Raw genomic sequence first — 18,744 nt, 5'->3', positions numbered from 1 at the left:
ACAAGTTGAAGGAAGGGGAACCTCGTTATAAGATCATTATTAGCAGCCATTTGATCTTCTTTTGAAATATTGCAAACACAATAGCAAAGTAATAGTTTTGTAGTATTCTCAGAAGATATACAAGTGTTCAATTGAACTTTTGAGCCCATTTTATACCCAAAACTTAGCTATCCCAAGATATCAAAAAGCAGAATAGGTAAGAGACGACACAAGTTAGACGTAGTTGTCAAAAACACATTTAAACTATCTTTTTTTTTTCTTTTTAATATAACAAATAAATTATTGAGAATACGAATCTATACCTAAACTATCCCTCATTAAGATTTCGTAATTAATTGTAATCTTTTCTTTTTCTTATAGATTTTAGCTAGTATAATTATTGTATATCTGTCAAAAATATAGACACTAGTATCTACGTTGATTATACAAACTAGGGGTGTACAAAATTGAATCGAGAACCGAAAATCGAATTAAATAGAAAATCGAGTCAAACCAAAAAAAAAACCTGACTAGTGGTTTCGTTTGACTTGGTTTGGTATTGAAAAAAAAATCGACTATATTTGGGTTGATTTTGGTTTTAACTAAAAAAAAATCAACCCGAGACCAAACCAACCTGACATTATATATTTAATTTTAAAATTTTAATTTTACATAAAAATGTTTACTTTGATATCATTTTAAAATATTTCTTATACTATTTTATAGTAATTATCTTTTTAATATATTATTTCAAGTTTAAAACATAGAATTCAGATTGGTTGAATAAAGATTATAGTTCATACATGTTTATAATTATAATAAAACTTAAATCAAAATCAAATTAATACTAATGCAAAAGAAAAAAGTCAATTCAACACTAAGAATGACAATAATATATTGAGTATTTGTTCTTTAGTTTACTTTGTTTTAGATAATTAAAATACATAGTCTAATTTTATTTTTTCTTATATATTTAGTAATGTAACTTGTACTTATTTAAACTTATTTTAGCATGGTTTAGTACTTTTAAATTATGATTATTTTTTCATTATAACTTTACAATATTTATTTTATATGATGATTTCATTATTATTTTTTATTGAAAATTTTCCTGTCATCAATTCTCATCTCATATTTGTGTCATTTTTTTAGGTAACACCTTAATTAATTGCATTTTGGTTGGACTAAAGAAATATTTAGAGCATAAGTTAATTATATGTTTGTATGCAAATTTTACCGAAAAATCCAATAATCTAGAAAAATCCGAAGTTTTAGTTTGGTTTGATTCATAATTATAAAAATTCGACACAATGATTTCATTTGGTATTTGAAAAACCTGAACCAACCCGAGGTTGAAAAATTTGAAAAAAAAATGATTTTTATTAGTTTGTTTTGATTTATAAATTAAAAATCTTACATAAATGATTTGATATGATATTTGAAAAATCGGAATTGACCTGATGATGTACACCGCTAATACAAACTATTATGACTAGGTGAGTGAGTTCTTAGTTTTAATTCATTTGACTAGAACTTGAAATTCTTCTTTTTGGTATGAAATTAGTAAGTTATCCTGTTATCATTTAAAATCTTTTTTTCACTTTTAACGAAATTTATGTGACCCAAAAATCAAAATTATGATGTAAAAAGTCTAATATGATTTTCCATAAATATGGAAAGTTAACAAGCCCTTTACTTCAAAAAAATTTGAGTTAATACCTCATACGGTCACTCAACTATGCACTATTCTCTCAGAAAGTCACTCAACTTTCAATTTTCACTCAAAAATCACTCAACTATACACTTCTTTATCAGAAAGTCACTCAACTTTGAATTTTAACTCAAAAGTCACTCAACTATCCCCTCTTTCCTCAGAAAGTCACTCAATCTATTAAATTATTTTTTTTAACTAAAATTTGTTGATATTAATTATTTATATAACAAATCAAAATTTTTAAAAAATAAAAATACCATTTAAACCATTTAGTGATCAACCCACGTAACCCGACCCATTAAAAAACATGATATAACCCATTTTTTTTGTCTTTAATCCTAATTCAAGGTTTAAAGAGAGGGATTAATTTAGGATTAAAGATAAAATAAAATGGGTCATATTATATTTTCTAATGGGTCGGGTTAGGTGGGTGGATCACTAAATGATTTAATTTATTTTTTAAAATTTTTGGTTTGTTATATAAATAATTAATATCAATAAATTTTAGTTAAAAAATAATTTAATAGATTGAGTGACTTTCTGAGGAAAGAGTGGATAGTTGAGTGACTTTCTGAGGAAAGAGTGGATAGTTGAGTGACTTTTGAGTTAAAATTCAAAGTTGAGTGACTTTCTCAGAAAGAAGTGCATAGTTGAGTGACTTTTGAGTGAAAATTGAAAGTTGAGTACTTTCTGAGAGAAGAATGCATAGTTGAGTGGCCATCTGAGGTATTAACTCAAAAAATTTAATCAACATCACGGGCATGTAAATTTGTTTTCCCCTAATTTGTGACTACAAAGTTTTAACTGTTCACTCGTGTGATTCATATATATATATATATATATATATATATATATATATATATATATATATATATATATATATGTATGTATATATATATGTATGTATATATATATTAGAAAAAGAGAAATATCGCTGAAAAATATTGATTTATTGGGTAAATTGATAACTCATTAAGACTATAATGGTTATTCACTACTTTATTCATACATAAATATATTAAATCATATTAATCTAGTATCATATTCCTTTAGTTTACAACTTCACATCTATTTATAATTTTTAGACTATATTAAAAGCATGAAGACCAAAAAACAATCAAACAAAAGTTGAAATAATTGGAGAATCTTGCAAACAACCCTATTATTTTTCAGACATTTACATGCTCCTCTCTCACGGTCACGGACTAAATGCAGTATATCCCAAAGTGGAGTAAAGGAGGGAGTCACTCTTAACATATGTGTGTCCTAAAATGTATCTACAAACAAAATTAAAAAGTAATAGAGATAACATAAAACATACATGTTACATGTTTATCTATATTGTTTTGTAGGGCTGCACATGGATATATGGATTTTCATTTTTCAAATATTTAATTAAATTATTTGTGTCAAACTTTTAAATAAAATTAATAAAACTTGAATTTTTTAACCTCAATTTTTTTTTTGGGTTTTTCCTATATTTCTGATAAAGTATTCATACATGATATAATAGGGTTATACAAAACCGAATCGAAAACTAAATTAAACCCAAATCAAGTCAACCCGAAAAACACCGCGACTAGCGGTTTGGTTTGACTTGGTTTGTGTTTTGGAAAAAAAAATGTGACTATATTTGGATAGTTTGGTTTTAACTAAAAAAACCAATCTGAAACTAAACCAAGCCGACATTATATATGTCATTTTAAAATTTATTTTATACATACAAATATTTATTTTGATATAATTTTTAAATTTTCTTATGGTATTTCATAGTTTTAACTTTTAATTTATTATTTCAACTTTAAAACTTAGAATTCAGAATGGTTCAATAATGATTTTGGTTTATAGATGTTGATAATTATAATAAAACTTAAATCAAAATCAAATTAATCCTAATACAAAAAGAAAATCAATTTAACACTAAGAATGACAATAATATTGAATATTTGTTCTTTAGTTTTACATCGGTTTAGATAATTAAATACATAGTCTAATTTTAATTTTCCTTAAATATTTAGTAATGTAACTAATACTTATTTAACTTATTTTAGCATGATTTTATACTTTTAAATTATGAATATTTTCATTATGATTTTACAATATTGATTTTATATGACGATTTCATTATTATTTTTAATTGAATAATTTTGTGTCATCAATATTCATCTCATATTTTGTGTTATTTTTGTAAGAAACGTATTAGATAATTGAATTTTTGTTGGACTAAAGTGAAGCACAAATTAATTATATGTTTGTATGCAAACATTACTGAAAAATCCAAAAAACTGAAAAAATTCAAGGTTTATTATTTGGTTTGATTTATAAATTTAAAAATTCGATAAAATGGTTTGGTTTTTGAAAAATTCGAACCAACCCGAGGTTGAAAAAATCAAAAAATTTGAATTTTATTAGTTTGGTTTTGTTCATAAATTTACATTTTTTATACAAATGGTTTGATTTGATATTTGAAAAACCCAAACCAACCCGATCATGTACACCACTAATACATGATACAAACATATATATCAAAATGCAAATGTCTAAGGTATTTTTAAGAAAATAACAGAATATATGAGATGAGTGACGATTTTTAAGTATACAACAAAAATAATAATGAAATCACATCAAGCGAATATTACAAATTAATCAATCGTAATGAAAATGATCATAATTTAAAAATACTAAATCATTCTAAAATGAATCTAATAAATATTAGCTACATCACTAAAAAGAAAAATCCAAATTAAATTATATATTTTAATTATCTAAGCAATGTAAACTAAAGAACAAATATTCACCCATCCCTTATTTTAGTATTAATAATCTTTACTTGCCATCTGTTTTGGTTGAGTTCTAAAGGGTAAGTGTATTAGAGCAAGTGTTTGAATTCGTTGTTTAAAACTTATAAGTTAAGACCTCATTTGTTTGTACTTAATGCAGGTATGAATCGTAATCATTTAAATTTGGTCCATAAAGTATGCTTGATTTTTAGGTCTGAATTTGAATAATTCATATTCAACCCATTAAGTTTATTTGTTTTATATTTTAAGAAATCTCTTAATGGGTCTGAAGATGTCTGAACGAATCAGATTGAATGAGGCTCTTAACAACAGTTAAACTCATTTGATAAATTATCAAATAATAAATCATAACTTCTATGCTTTAGGCGTGCCTTTTTATCTCATAACTAAAAACGTCTTTCTCACTTTTTTCAATCAAACACCATCTTTTCCCAACTGGTAAGTCTTTATAAATCCTTTCAAAGATTTATTTTTATATTAATAATTTTCTTGTATTGTAGTGTGTCAAGAACACTGGTTGCAATAATATTTTTGGTGTATTTTATTTATCAAGATTTTTGAATGAAAAAACAGTACTCCAAATCATGATTATTTAAACTTTTAACACTTTTTTTAATCAAAAGTGATATTTTGTTGGAATGAAAATTTTATAATATTGTATTAATATAATGTTCAATTTCACTTCCACATTCATATATTGAAAACAAATAGCATTAATTATTTAGTGTTCAGATTTAGAGACAATCTCTTAATCTTCGGATGTGTATTCAAATCAAAACGCACAAATCTTATTGCATATCTTAATATTCAAATGTGTATTCAGATTCAGATCTCTTAATCTTAATGGAAACAAATGAGGCCTAATATTTTTAATTATGGCTTAAATTAAAGTCATGTCAAATATATTTAAATATTTGTTTTAATTTTATAACATTAAACATGCTCAATTGTCATGTGAAAAATTGAAATTAAAAATTGTTAAAAAGAGAAATGCAACTATGGAAAAAATCACACTATCAATTATTGCTTTTGGCAAGAAACTACTTATTTACATCTTCATTCTACTGACCATATAGTGTTTGATGGACAAACATACCCTTGGCTTTTACAAATAATTATTTTTGTGATTTCTTATAATATTGTTTTTCATGAAATTTTGTTATGGTAATGAAAATTATTGTTTGAACCTCAAATTATATTTTATATCAAAAGGTTGCATTTAAAATTCAATCCAATATAAAAGTATTTATACATGATACAAACATATAATAAATTAGTGTTTCAAATATTTCTTTAGTCCTATAAAAATGTAAACATCTAAGGTATTCTCTAAGAAAACAAAACAATATATGAGATGAGTGATGACATTAAACTATTCAACAAAAATAATAATGAAATCACATAAAAACGAATATTACAAATAATTAGTCATATGAAAATGATCATAATTTTAAAGTATTAAATCATTCTAAAACGAATCTAATAAATATTAGCTACATCACTAAATATTAAAGTAAAATCCAAATAAAATTTATTAATTTTAATTGTCTAAACAATGTAAACTAAAGAAAAAATATTCCTCCAACCCTTATTTTAGTAGTCATCAATTTTAGTTTTTTTGGATTAGTTGTTTAAAACTTATAATAGTAAGTCTTAATGATGATTCGATAATCAAAGCTTTTTAATTATGTTTTAAATTAAAGTCATGTCAAATATATTAAAGTATTTTTAATTTTATAAAATTAAATATGCTACGTGAAAAATTGAAACTAAAATATTGTTAAAAAAGAGAAATGCAACTATATAAAAAAAAAACACTATCAATTAGGGGTGGACATGGTTGGGTTGGTTCGGATTTTTCAAATATCAAACCACACCATTTGTGCCGAATTTTTAAATCTATAACCAAACCAATAAAACTTTTTTTTTGTTTTTCGCGTTTTCGGTTTTTTTCGCTAAAGTATTCATAAAAACATATAATTTACTTGTAATTCAAATATTTCTTCAATTCTACCAAAAATACAACTATCTAAGGTGTTTATTAAGAATATAACACAAACAATAATATGATTGATGACACTAATATATATATATATATATATATATATATATATATATATATATATATATATAATATTGCAAATTAACAAGTCATAATGAAAATGATCATAATTTAAAAGTACTAAATCATGCTAAAATAAGTTTAATATAACTAAATATTAAAGGAAATTACAATAGATTATGTATTTCAATTGTTTAAACCAATGTAAAATCAAAGAATGTTATAAAACAATATGTGGATGTCTACTAAACCAAGAAGTTACTCACCCATTATCTCCACTATTTTCCTCATATGAAGATGATCATAACCTCCATAACCTCCACCTTTATAACCATTATTCTTGTAACCTTTCACTTTCATAACCTCCTTATTATATTCATGTTAATGTTATGTTTATGACTAGCCTTTTGTATGCCTCTATGTTAAACTATAAATAGAGGCATAAGGTTTCATATTGTATATACTTGAAGATTTGGTGAATACTTGAAAGAAAGAAAGTTATCTCATATTGTTCCTCTTGTCTTATATTAATGTTATCTTCATCTTTAAATTGTTAATTTGGTTTAGTTTTACAAAACATTATCAGCACGATTGTTCTACTATTGAAGGATTGAAGCAAAGAAAATATAAAGAAGTTCAAAATAGTTGTGTTTATTTTTCTCTCAAGGTAAATTACTATAAAATTTATTTTATATTTTACTTTTGATTATGCATCGTTAATTTTCTTACCACAAAATCATATGAGTCCAACAAGTTGCTTTTACTTTTAGCAAACTTTTAATTTGATCACTTATATATTTAAAAAGTAAAATTAGTTTTGTAAGTTAACAATTTGTAAAGAAATTGTTCTTTATGATCTTGTTTTATTGAGTCATATCACATATACATATTGATTGGATTATTATTGTTGGTCACTTTTACACCTCTTTATTTTCCTTTATCTAAACATTTAGTAGTTGAATTATTAACATATTATTTGTACTAACAAAGCTTGTTTTGTAGTTATTCTAAAATGGTTAGTAAATTATAATAATCTTCATCATAACGTTGAGAGGGACTATTAAAATGTTTGAATTTATTTCAACTTTGGACTTTTATATGATTCTAACATGTTGTTCCAATTAATTGATTTTGTTTATTTTTCTTATGTATCAAGTCAAGTTCAGATTATATTTATGATTTTCGATAATTATATTTTTGGTAATTCATTTGATTTATTAAGGCATTGGTTAAGGGTAAGACGGTGAATTCAAGTTTCACCGCACCAAGTGGGTAAAATATCGAGTTAAAGTCTTGGTGCACCATGATAATGAAAAATTGGGTTCAAGTCCCATTGATTTATTACCAAAGGTGTCTTTATATGGGTAAGACATTTGGTTAAAGTCCTAATGCATTATAGTGATGATATGATGATAACTAACATAAAGTTTTTATACTTTTGAATGAAAGTCATGAAATTTACCCAATTAATTTGCTCCATTTTTTTTTTGTAAATGTGGTAGCAGTGTATTAATATGTTTGAAAAATGACAAGTGGTTGAATGTATGAATATGGGTATGGTAAAATGTTAATGGTCATCTTTGTGATAATTAAAAGGAAGAACATTATGGGTTCTTAAGATGTTCCTTCAAATATGAAGACAATTTTTGTCCATTAAAATTGTATAAAAGGTTATTGGACACATTGTACTTAAGATTGTCCTTCAAATGTGAAGGTAATTGTTAAATGTAATTTTTATCCATCAAAGTGGTATGAGAAGTTGGGCACATTGTTGTTGGTGCAACCCAATTTAAAAAGTTTTGTAAATCCTCCATCAAAATAAATGAATACAAAGTGGTAGTAAATTTGGTACATTTGACCTCTTAAAGTAATGTTGAAGTGAGTTACATAATGTCAAAACATGATTACGAGTTTCTAATAAAAACTTATGAAACATGTACAAATGGTTATGGTCCATTTCTTGAAGAAAGTGTTCGTATGGATAAGAACATGTTCATGTATTGTGGATGAATGTCACATATCACCTCTACGGGAGGTTTGAGAGATCGAAAGAAAGTCTTTTGACATAAATAGTCTTTTTGGTCATATATATACTTTGATAACTACACATATATTGTGGTATACTTTAAAATGAATTATTGGAGGACAAAAGAAAGAATGAATCTTTTCTGTAAAGGTTGTGGTCATGATCAAAATAAATGTTGTTGTATGGCAATACAAATTTGTCATTGGTTATCAAGAAACAAGTCTTGAATGTAATGATTTTAATCATAACAATAATAATAAAAAAATTCTCCTTGAATGAGATGGTCACCATAAGAATGACATTGTGAAAGTTGTGGTAGGACACAAAATTAATTGATAGTTCTGAAAGGGCTTGTTACTACTTGGAGGAATAAAATTAGGAAAAATAACTTAAATACACAACTATAAGTTTAGTATTCTCTAATTTTCCCTTCTTTTTTTTAAATATTACATAATTTTTTTTTAATTTTAGTAGAAGTTTAGAGATACATAGCCTTCTCTCTCCTATAACACACACTTCCCCAATATCATGCCTATTTTTTCTCCACTGAAACACTCAATCTTCTGAATCACTTTTTAAACTTTTTAATTATTAATTTTAATTAAACACGTTTCACAATATTTAATATGAAATTTTGAATTTCAAAATTTAAAAAATTTGAAATTTCTGAAAATTGGACCATTGTTCTCTGGTTCTTCTTCTTCTTCTTACTCCATCATCCCTCTATAGTTCTTCTTCTTCTTCTTAATCCATCATATGTTCTTAATTTTTTCTTTTTTTCTTCTTGTTCATTGCTATATTACATCAGCCGTCTCTAGGTCTTCTTTTTCTTCTTACTCCATCATCCGTTCTTCTTTTTTTGTTTTTGTTCATTATTCTATTACATCATATTAATGGATCCTTTTACTAATAGAAGGATTTATGATTCGGACGATGAAAATTGGAAAGAAAATACTAAAAAGTCTTTGCATGATCCTATGAATGTTTGAAAGGATTCAAACAAAGATTTTGGTGAATCATCTAAATCAAAGGTTGACAAAATACACCAAAAAAAGAGAAAAGAAGCAGCAACCATTGTTGTCAGGCCTACATTGCTTCGCGTATGTCTTTTTTATATTTATTTTAAAATTATTGTTGAAATTAGTAAAAATTTTAAGGAATCCAATATGTATCATGAATTTTTAAAAATTGTTATCATGTATCAGACAATAAGTTTAATGCATAAGTACTCAGTGTGTTATAGTGATTAGTCGATGCATTGATACATGAATTAGATGTGTATCATATGATTTCCTATGTATCAAGAGTTTTTGAAAATTGTTATTATGTATCAGTCAATAAGTTTAATAACTGCGCCATCAAGTGTGCTTGCTAATACATATCGACTCAGTGTGTTATAGTGTTTAGACGATGCATTGATACATGAATTTGATGTGTATCATATGATTTTCTATGTATCACGAGTTTTTAAAAATTGTTATCATGTATCAGTCAATAAGTTTAAGAACTGCACCATCAAGTGTGCTTGCATCATCGACTCAGTGTGTATAGTATTTAGTTGATGCATTGATACATGAATTAGATGTGTATCACATGTTTTTCATGTAGTATGAATTTTTGAAAACTGATATCATGTATCAGTAAGGTATTAGTTGTTTTATTTAGTATTTATATTTCAATATCGTTAAAATTTGTTGTTGTTTTTTCAAATTACAGCCACTCAAGTACAAGATAAAAAAGATACCAACATATCCCATAAGTTTTGCTGTCAATTTTAACAACACTTTCCTGAAGGACTTTGAAAAATACATAGGGGAGAATGTTATCCAACTGTTTAGGCATACAATTTTTGGACCCTTTTTACATATTACTAAATGTAATTTTCAGGGCCAAATCACTAAGTGCTTGTTGCTGTTAGAGTTGGAACAAAGCAACCCTAATGTGTTGCATATTAGACATTCAAACGGGTGTGTCCTAAAATTTGGTATAGATGAATTTGCAATATTAACTGGACTTAAAGACAAAAGCAATACCAATGATTTCAAATACCCGGAATCAACTAATTGTATGCTTTTCCAAAAGTATTTTTCTGGTGCAGTCAATAGTGTTAACAAGTATCAATTAGTTCAATGGTTTAAGATGGGTAATTGGGAGAACGATCAGGATGCACTCCAACTGTCTATATTGTTCTTTATTCATACATTTGTATTGTCTACTCTTGATAATACATCTATATCCATTGTGGATTTTCTAATGGTTGAAGATGGTAGATATCAAGATTATCCTTGGGGTCAGCTATTATTCTCAAAACTAAGTGGTTCATTTAGACAGGATTTTGATGTTAGCAAAAAGTTGTATTGATTATATGGGATGTCTTATGCACTTAACGTTTGGATATACAAATGTGCATCCCAGTTAAATTCTGAAATAGCTGTGAAAGAACGAAATGTCATCCCAAGAATGTGCAATTGGAGAGTTGTGTCTGAAAAGGCAAAGTTTGAAATGCTTATGTCTACCATTTTCCAAGAGGTAAAATTGAATTAATTTTTACTATTAGAATAAATTATTTTATGTTTGTCTATGTAATATCGTTATTTATATCTTGTGATACATTGTGAACTCTTATTGTATTAAAAATTAAATTATCTTATGTGTTGTGATACATTCAGAATGCATGTTCAAACATTGTCCCAACAGCAGAGGAGATATAAGCTTTTGACCTTGTTCAAGTTGAACATGCTCCTTCTTCTTCACTACCCTTAGTACAACCAAATGAGGAAGATGACTTTGATTATTTCTCCACTAAACCTCCCGAAGTATTATTGAGGAGATCTTTTAGAGTGTCTGATACATCTCCTCCGCCACCATCAAAAACAAGAAAAAAAGTGGTTATACAAAAAAAGAAAGTGTCAGAACCGAACTAGCCTGATCAATTTAATGTGTCTCCGACACAGGATGATGATGTACACGTTTCTATGTCAAATCTGCCTCCCAATTCGACTGCTGATGATGTACATGGTTCTGTTCCAGACGTGTCTCTGAAATCGGCTGTTGATGTACATGTGTAACAACCTGTTTAGTCATTTTGAGCAGTAAAGTTTATTTCTGGTAATTGCTGTCTGGGTCGACGGATCCCACGACGGACCGTCATGGGCACGATGGACCGTCGAGGGGGTATCGTTCCAAAACACTTAGACTCTGAAAATTTGGGTACTGAGATCGACTCTCTGAACTTCGCGACGGAATGGCAGGACGGACGTTCGTTGGCACGACGGACCGTCACAAATCTTTCCACAGAATTAACTCTCTGAACTTTGTGACGGACCTGTAGGACGGACCGTCACAGTCATGACGGACCGTCACAGGCTCCGTAAGTCCACTCGGGTCGGATTTCTGTTAAAAGTTTTTAAGGGGCGTTTTGGACTGTTCATGCTTATAATTATAAAGTTAGTGGGTTAATGTTAATAATTCAATTACTTGGGGGGTTAAAGGAGATAACCTTGAAATAAATAGTGAGTTATTTTTATCAACTTTTATACTTAATTATATGACAATTAGGGTAAAAGAAAAAGGGTTTGAATAAGAAAAATAGAAAGAACAGAGAGAGAAAGGGAGAACGAACGAGCGAGAGAAGAGAAGAACGCAGAGGAAAGCAAAGGTTTTGGGGGATAGCTTGCTTGATCACGATTCTTCGGTGGAGGTAGGTTATGGTTTATGCTATTTCATAGTAAACTCTAAATAGCGATTGATATGTATTGGGTGGTATTGTAAAGTCTTCTATATGCTTAATTGTGTTGTTGCATGTTGTGATTATGCAAATGGTGATGGATTAAAATAATGATATTGTGGAACCCTAAATCTTAAATCCACTCTATTAATGATGATGCCTTGATATAAAAGAAGGTTTGATGAACTAAAAGAATGAGGTTAATGTATCGGGTGTCACGAACCGACACGTAGAATTAGGGGATCGGAGTGTCACGTTCTGACACCAGGATAGTAGAGGATCGGAGTGTCACGTTCTGACACCAGGATAGTAGGGTATTGGAGTGTCACGTTCCCACACCAGGATAGTAGGGGATCGGAGTGTCACGTTTCGACACTAGGATAGTAGAGGATCAGACTGTCACGTTCCGACACAAGAAGAACAAAGAGAATGAATCTTGAATTATGCTAATATACTCAGGTGTGAAGAATCTAATTCCTAAGTGAGTATGGTGTGGAGGCTTGAGTCCTCATGGGTACGCTTGGTGTTGTTATCAATGATCCTTGTACTTGTTGTTGTCATCTGTTAAGTATTATGGTTGATTCTATACTATTGCTTAATATATATAGATTTCTATTTTGAGTTGGCCGATGATATCTACTCAGTACTTGTGCCTTGTACTGACCCCTACTTGTATGTTCCTTTCTTTGTTATTTATGGAATGCAGCAAACGTGCCATCAACTTTGACTCGTCCGCAACTCTAGCCAGTGTTCATCACACCAGAATTCAGGGTGAGCTATTGTTTCTAGCTTGGACTGGATCTTCTTCTTCACGTCTTGATGCCTTGAAGTTCTGGGATGGACTAGCTGTTTATTTATTTTAGCTTCTTAGATACTCTTAGATTTAGTAATTTGAGGATAGATGTTCTTGTGGTGATGACTTCCAGATTTTGGGAATGATAAGTATTGAGTTTTAGAAGTTATTTAATCGATTTTCATTAATGAGTTTTAAGTCTTCCGCATTATATTCTTTTTATTATGGTTGAAATGTTGGGGTTAGAATTGTTGGTTCGCTCACATAGTAGGATAAGTGTAGGTGCCACTCGCGGCTCGTTTTGGGCCGTGACAAACTTGGTATCAGAGCATTAGGTTCGTTGGTCTCATCACACAAGAACGAGTCTAGTAGAGTCTTAAGGAACGGTAGGGGGACTCCTTTACTTTTCTTTGAGAGGCTATAAGACTTTAGGAAAATTCCATTCTTTCTTTCTTTCGTGCTATTACTTGGATCCACTTGGTATCTAGGTGATACAAATTGGTATCTGACCATCTTCACTCTATTTCGCAGATGGTTAGAACTAGAGCAACAACTGCGCCAACACCAACACTGGCAAGACAAGATGCGTCTGAGCCAGCCACTGGGGCTGTAGCTCGAAGAGGAGCAGTGACAAGAGGCCGTGGTAAAGGTCGCGGGAGGACTTCCTCTAGAGGAAGAGGACAAGCACCTGAACCATCTAGTACTAGGGCGGTGACTCCTCCACCGACTGAGGAAGTATTAAGAGAGGGTGAGGAAGGGGAGAATGAACAAGTACAGAATGAGGAATTACCACCCCAACCTACCCCGGAGAAGATTAATCAGGTTCTTGCTTATCTTAGCGGGTTATTTGATCAGGGACAGACACCTCCAGTGTTTTCTGCACCAGCACCTCAGGTTCTGGGAGTACAACATGCAGCTGTTGTGGCTCCCTGCATGGATGCCTCATTAGAAATAGGCACGTTTCCTCGATTGACTACAGGGCCTATAATGACAAGTGATCAGCACAAACTTTTCAGTAAATTTTTGAAGTTGAAACCTCCAGTCTTCAAGGGTGCTGAATTTGAGGATGCTTATGATTTTCTGGTTGATTGTCATGAGTTGCTACATAATATGGGCATAGTAGAACGATTTGGCGTTGAGTTTGTGACCTATCAGTTTCAGGGAATGCCAAAATGTAGTGGCGGTCATATGTTGAGTGTCAACCAGCACTGGCACCACCCAATGACTTGGGCATCATTCTCTAGTTTATTAATGGAAAAGTATAATCCCCGTACTTTGAGGGATAGGAGGAGAGATGAGTTCCTAAGCCTAGAGCAAGGCAGGATGTCGGTTACTACTTATGAGGCTAAGTTTCGTGCACTATCCAGGTATGCCACCCAGCTTTGCTTCAGTCCACAAGAGCGGATTCGCCGTTTTGTGAAGGGGTTGAGGTCAGATTTGCGGATTTCAGCCTTACAGGTAGCTGCTACAGCAAAATCCTTTCAGGAAGTGGTAGACTTTGTGATAGAGGTGGAGGGAGTGAAGCCAGATGACTTCACCATGGCATAAACTACTAAGAAGTTTCATAAGGGAGATGAGTTTAGTGGTTCTTACTCCAGAGGGCAGAGTTCTGGAGGTTATCCAGCCCGACCTATTCAGTCTTCACTGCAGGCTGTAGCTGGGGGTCCACCGCAGACCGGTCAACATTTCTCTGGGTTTGGAGGTTACCCCCAGACTTCATCATTCTCACAGAGACCTATGCTTGAATCCAGAGAGTGTTATGGATGTGGGGAGACTGGACATATTAGGAGGTATTTTCCAAAACAGAGTTACAGACCCCCAATAGTCAGAGACAGAGGTGGCCATGGAAGAGGCCGTCATTCTGGAGGACTTGGTGGCAAGGTAATGGTGGTCACCATAACGGCCGGGGTGACGGGCAAACTGGAACTACTGCAGCGCAACATGGTAGGGTCAATGGGCAGACAGGTGATAGGGCCCATTGTTATGCTTTCCCTGGGAGGTCTGAAGCGGAGACATCTGATGCTGTTATCACAGATAATCTTTTATTTTGTGATTGCATGGCTTATGTATTATTTGATCCTGGCTCCACATTTTCATATGTATCTTCCTTATTTGCTACTGGTCTTAATTTACATTGTGAATTGCTTGACATGCCTATTCGTGTTTCTACTCCGGTGGGTGAGTCTGTGATAGTTGAAAAGTGTATAGGTCTTGTCTCGTGACTTTTATGGGGAACAATACTCATGTAGACTTGGTTATCTTAGAAATGGTTGATTTCGATGTAATTCTGGGTATGACTTGGCTTTCTCCAAACTTTGCAATCTTAGATTGTAATGCCAAAACTGTGACATTGGCCAAGCCTGGGACAGATCCGCTAGTGTTGGAGGGTGACTATACTTCCACCCCAGTTCATATGATCTCCTTTCTTCGTTCTAAGAGAATGGTTAGTAAGGGTTGTTTAGCTTTCTTGTCACATCTCAGGGATGATACTACCCAAGTACCCTCAATTGAGTCGGTTTTGATAGTCCGTGAGTTTCTGGATGTGTTTCCTGCAGACCTTCCTGGTATGCCACTGGATAGGGATATTGACTTTTGCATTGATCTAGAGCCGGGTACTCACCCCATTTCCATACCCCCTTATAGAATGGCTTCCGCTGAGTTAAGAGAGTTAAAGGCCCAACTTCAAGAGTTGTTAAGCAAAGACTTTATTAGACCAAGTGCATCCCCTTGGGGTGCTCCTGTTTTGTTTGTGAAGAAGAAGGATGAAAGCTTTCAGATGTGCATAGACTACAGGCAACTAAATAAAGTAACTGTTAAGAACAAGTATCCTCTTCCTCGCATTGATGATTTGTTCGATTAGTTACAAGGTGCTTGTAACTTCTCAAAAATCGACTTGAGATCTGGTTATCATCAATTGAAAATACGGGCAGCAGATGTGCCAAAGACTGCTTTTTGAACCAGGTATGGACATTATGAATTCTTAGTAATGTCTTTTGGACTTACGAATGCCCCTGCTGCTTTCATGAGCTTGATGAACGGGATTTTTAAGCCATATATGGATCTCTTTGTCATTGTATTCATTGATGATATACTGGTATACTCAAAGAGCAGAAAAGAACATGAGGAGCACTTGAGAATTGTATTGGAAATGTTGAAGGAGAAAAAGCTTTATGCCAAATTCTCCAAGTGTGATTTTTGGCTAGATTCAGTGTCCTTCTTGGGGCATGTGGTTTCTAAGGATGGAGTGATGGTGGATCCTTCTAATATCGAAGCAGTGAAGATTTGGGTAAGACCTACTAATGTTACAAAGGTGAGAAGCTTTGTTGGTTTAGCTAGCTACTACCGACGATTTGTCAAGGGATTTTCCTCTGTTGCTTCCCAATTGACAAACTTGACTAAGCAGAGTGTTCCCTTTGTATGGTCGGACGAGTGTGAGGAAAACTTTGAGAAACTCAAGACCTTGTTGACTACTGCACCAATCCTTACCTTGCCAGTGGAAGGTAAGAATTTCATTGTTTATTTTGATGCATCCTATTCTTGTTTGGGTGCAGTGCTAATGCAAGAGAAGAATGTAATTGCTTATGCTTTGAGGCAATTAAAGGTGCATGAATGTAATTATCCGACCCATGATTTGGAGTTGGCTGGGGTAGTGTTTGCATTAAAGCAATGGAGACATTATCTATATGGGGTTAAGTGTGAAGTCTATACGGATCATCGTAGTTTACAGTATGTATTTAATCAGAAAGATTTGAATTTGAGACAGAGGAGATGGATGGAACTACTGAAGGACTACGACATCACTATCTTGTATCATTCGGGAAAAGCTAATGTTGTGGCGGATGCTTTAAGTAGAAAGGCAGGAAGCATGGGAAGTTTAGCTCACTTGCAGGTTTCTAGACGCCCATTGTCTAGAGAGGTTCAGACTCTAGCTAATGATTTTATGAGGCTAGAAGTAAATGAGAAGGGAGGATTTTTGGCCTGTGTAGAGGCAAGATCTTCCTTTCTTGACAAGATTAAGGGAGGGCAGTTTACTGATGAGAAAATGGTCCGGATTCGAGATAAGGTGTTGCGAGGAGAGGCTAAAGAAGCAAAAATTGACGAGCAAGGTGTTTTATGAATTAAGGGAAGGGTATGTGTACCCCGTGTCAATGATTTGATTCACACTATTCTTACAGAGGCTCATAGTTCAAGGTATTCTATACATCCTGGTGCAACCAAGATGTATCGTGACCTAAAGCAACATTTTTGGTGGAGTAGGATGAAGCGTGACATTGTTGAGTTTGTTGCTCAATGCTCGAATTGTCAGCAGGTAAAGTATGAACACCAGAGGCCTGGTGGGACACTTCAGAGAATGCCCATTCCTGAATGGAAGTGGGAAAGAATTGCAATGGACTTCGTGGTTGGTCTTCCAATGACAATGGGTAAGTATGACTCCATTTGGGTAATTGTTGACAGATTAACTAAGTCTGCTCACTTCATTCCGGTCAAGGTGACTTACAATGCAGAGAAGTTAGCCAAACTTTACATGTCAAAAATTGTTCGATTGCATGGAGTTCCACTTTCCATCATATCAGATAGTGGTACACAATTTACTTCTAAATTTTGGAGAACATTGGATGCCGAGTTAGGTACTAGGTTGGATCTTAGTACTGCATTTCACCCTCAGACCGATGGTCAGTCTGAGCGAACGATTCAGGTTTTGGAGGATATGCTTCGTGCATGTGTGATAGAGTTTGGTGGTCATTGGGATAACTTCTTACCCTTAGCATATTTCTCATACAACAATAGCTATCACTCGAGTATTGATATGGCCCCATTTGAGGCACTGTATGGGAGAAGATGTAAGTCTTCCATTGGGTGGTTTGATTCATTTGAGGTTAGACCTTGGGGTACTGACCTTCTGAGGGAATCGTTAGATAAAGTGAAATGCATTCAGGAAAAGCTTCTAGCGGCTCAAAGTAGGCAGAAAGAATATGCAGATCGAAAGGTTAGAGACTTGGAGTTTATGGAGGGTGAGCAAGTCTTGCTGAAGGTTTCGCCCATGAAAGGGGTGATGTGGTTTGGTAAGCGAGGTAAGCTTAGTCCGAGGTATATTGGCCCATTTGAAGTTCTGAAGTGCATGGGGGAGATAGCTTATGAATTAGTCTTGCCCCCAGGACTGTCAGAAGTGCACCCAGTATTTCATGTGTCTATGTTGAAGAGATACCATGGGGATGGAAATTACATCATTCGTTGGGATTCAGTTCTTCTTGATGAGAATTTGTCTTATGAGGAAGAGCCTGTTGCTATTTTAGATAGAGAAGTTCGCAAGTTGAGGTCAAGAGAGATTGCATCCATCAAGGTTCAATAGAAGAATCGGCCAGTTGAAGAGTCCACTTGGGAGAAGGAGGCTGATATGCAAGAAAAATATTCACATCTCTTTACAGACTCAGGTACTCTTTCTCGCCCTTGTTTTTCTTCCTGTGATCGTTCGAGGACGAACGATGGGTAAATTGGTATCTATTGTAATGACCTGTTTAGTCGTTTTGAGCAGTAGAGTTTATTTCTGGTAATAGCTGTCTGGGTCGACGGATCCCACGATGGACCGTCATGGGCACGACGGACCGTCGAGGGGGTCTCACTCCAAAACACTTAGATTCTGA

This window comes from Solanum lycopersicum, chromosome 10 (genome assembly GCF_036512215.1).
Source record: "Solanum lycopersicum chromosome 10, SLM_r2.1".
In the NCBI taxonomy this organism is placed as follows: Eukaryota; Viridiplantae; Streptophyta; class Magnoliopsida; order Solanales; family Solanaceae; genus Solanum; species Solanum lycopersicum.
This window is presented reverse-complemented; position numbering follows the sequence as displayed.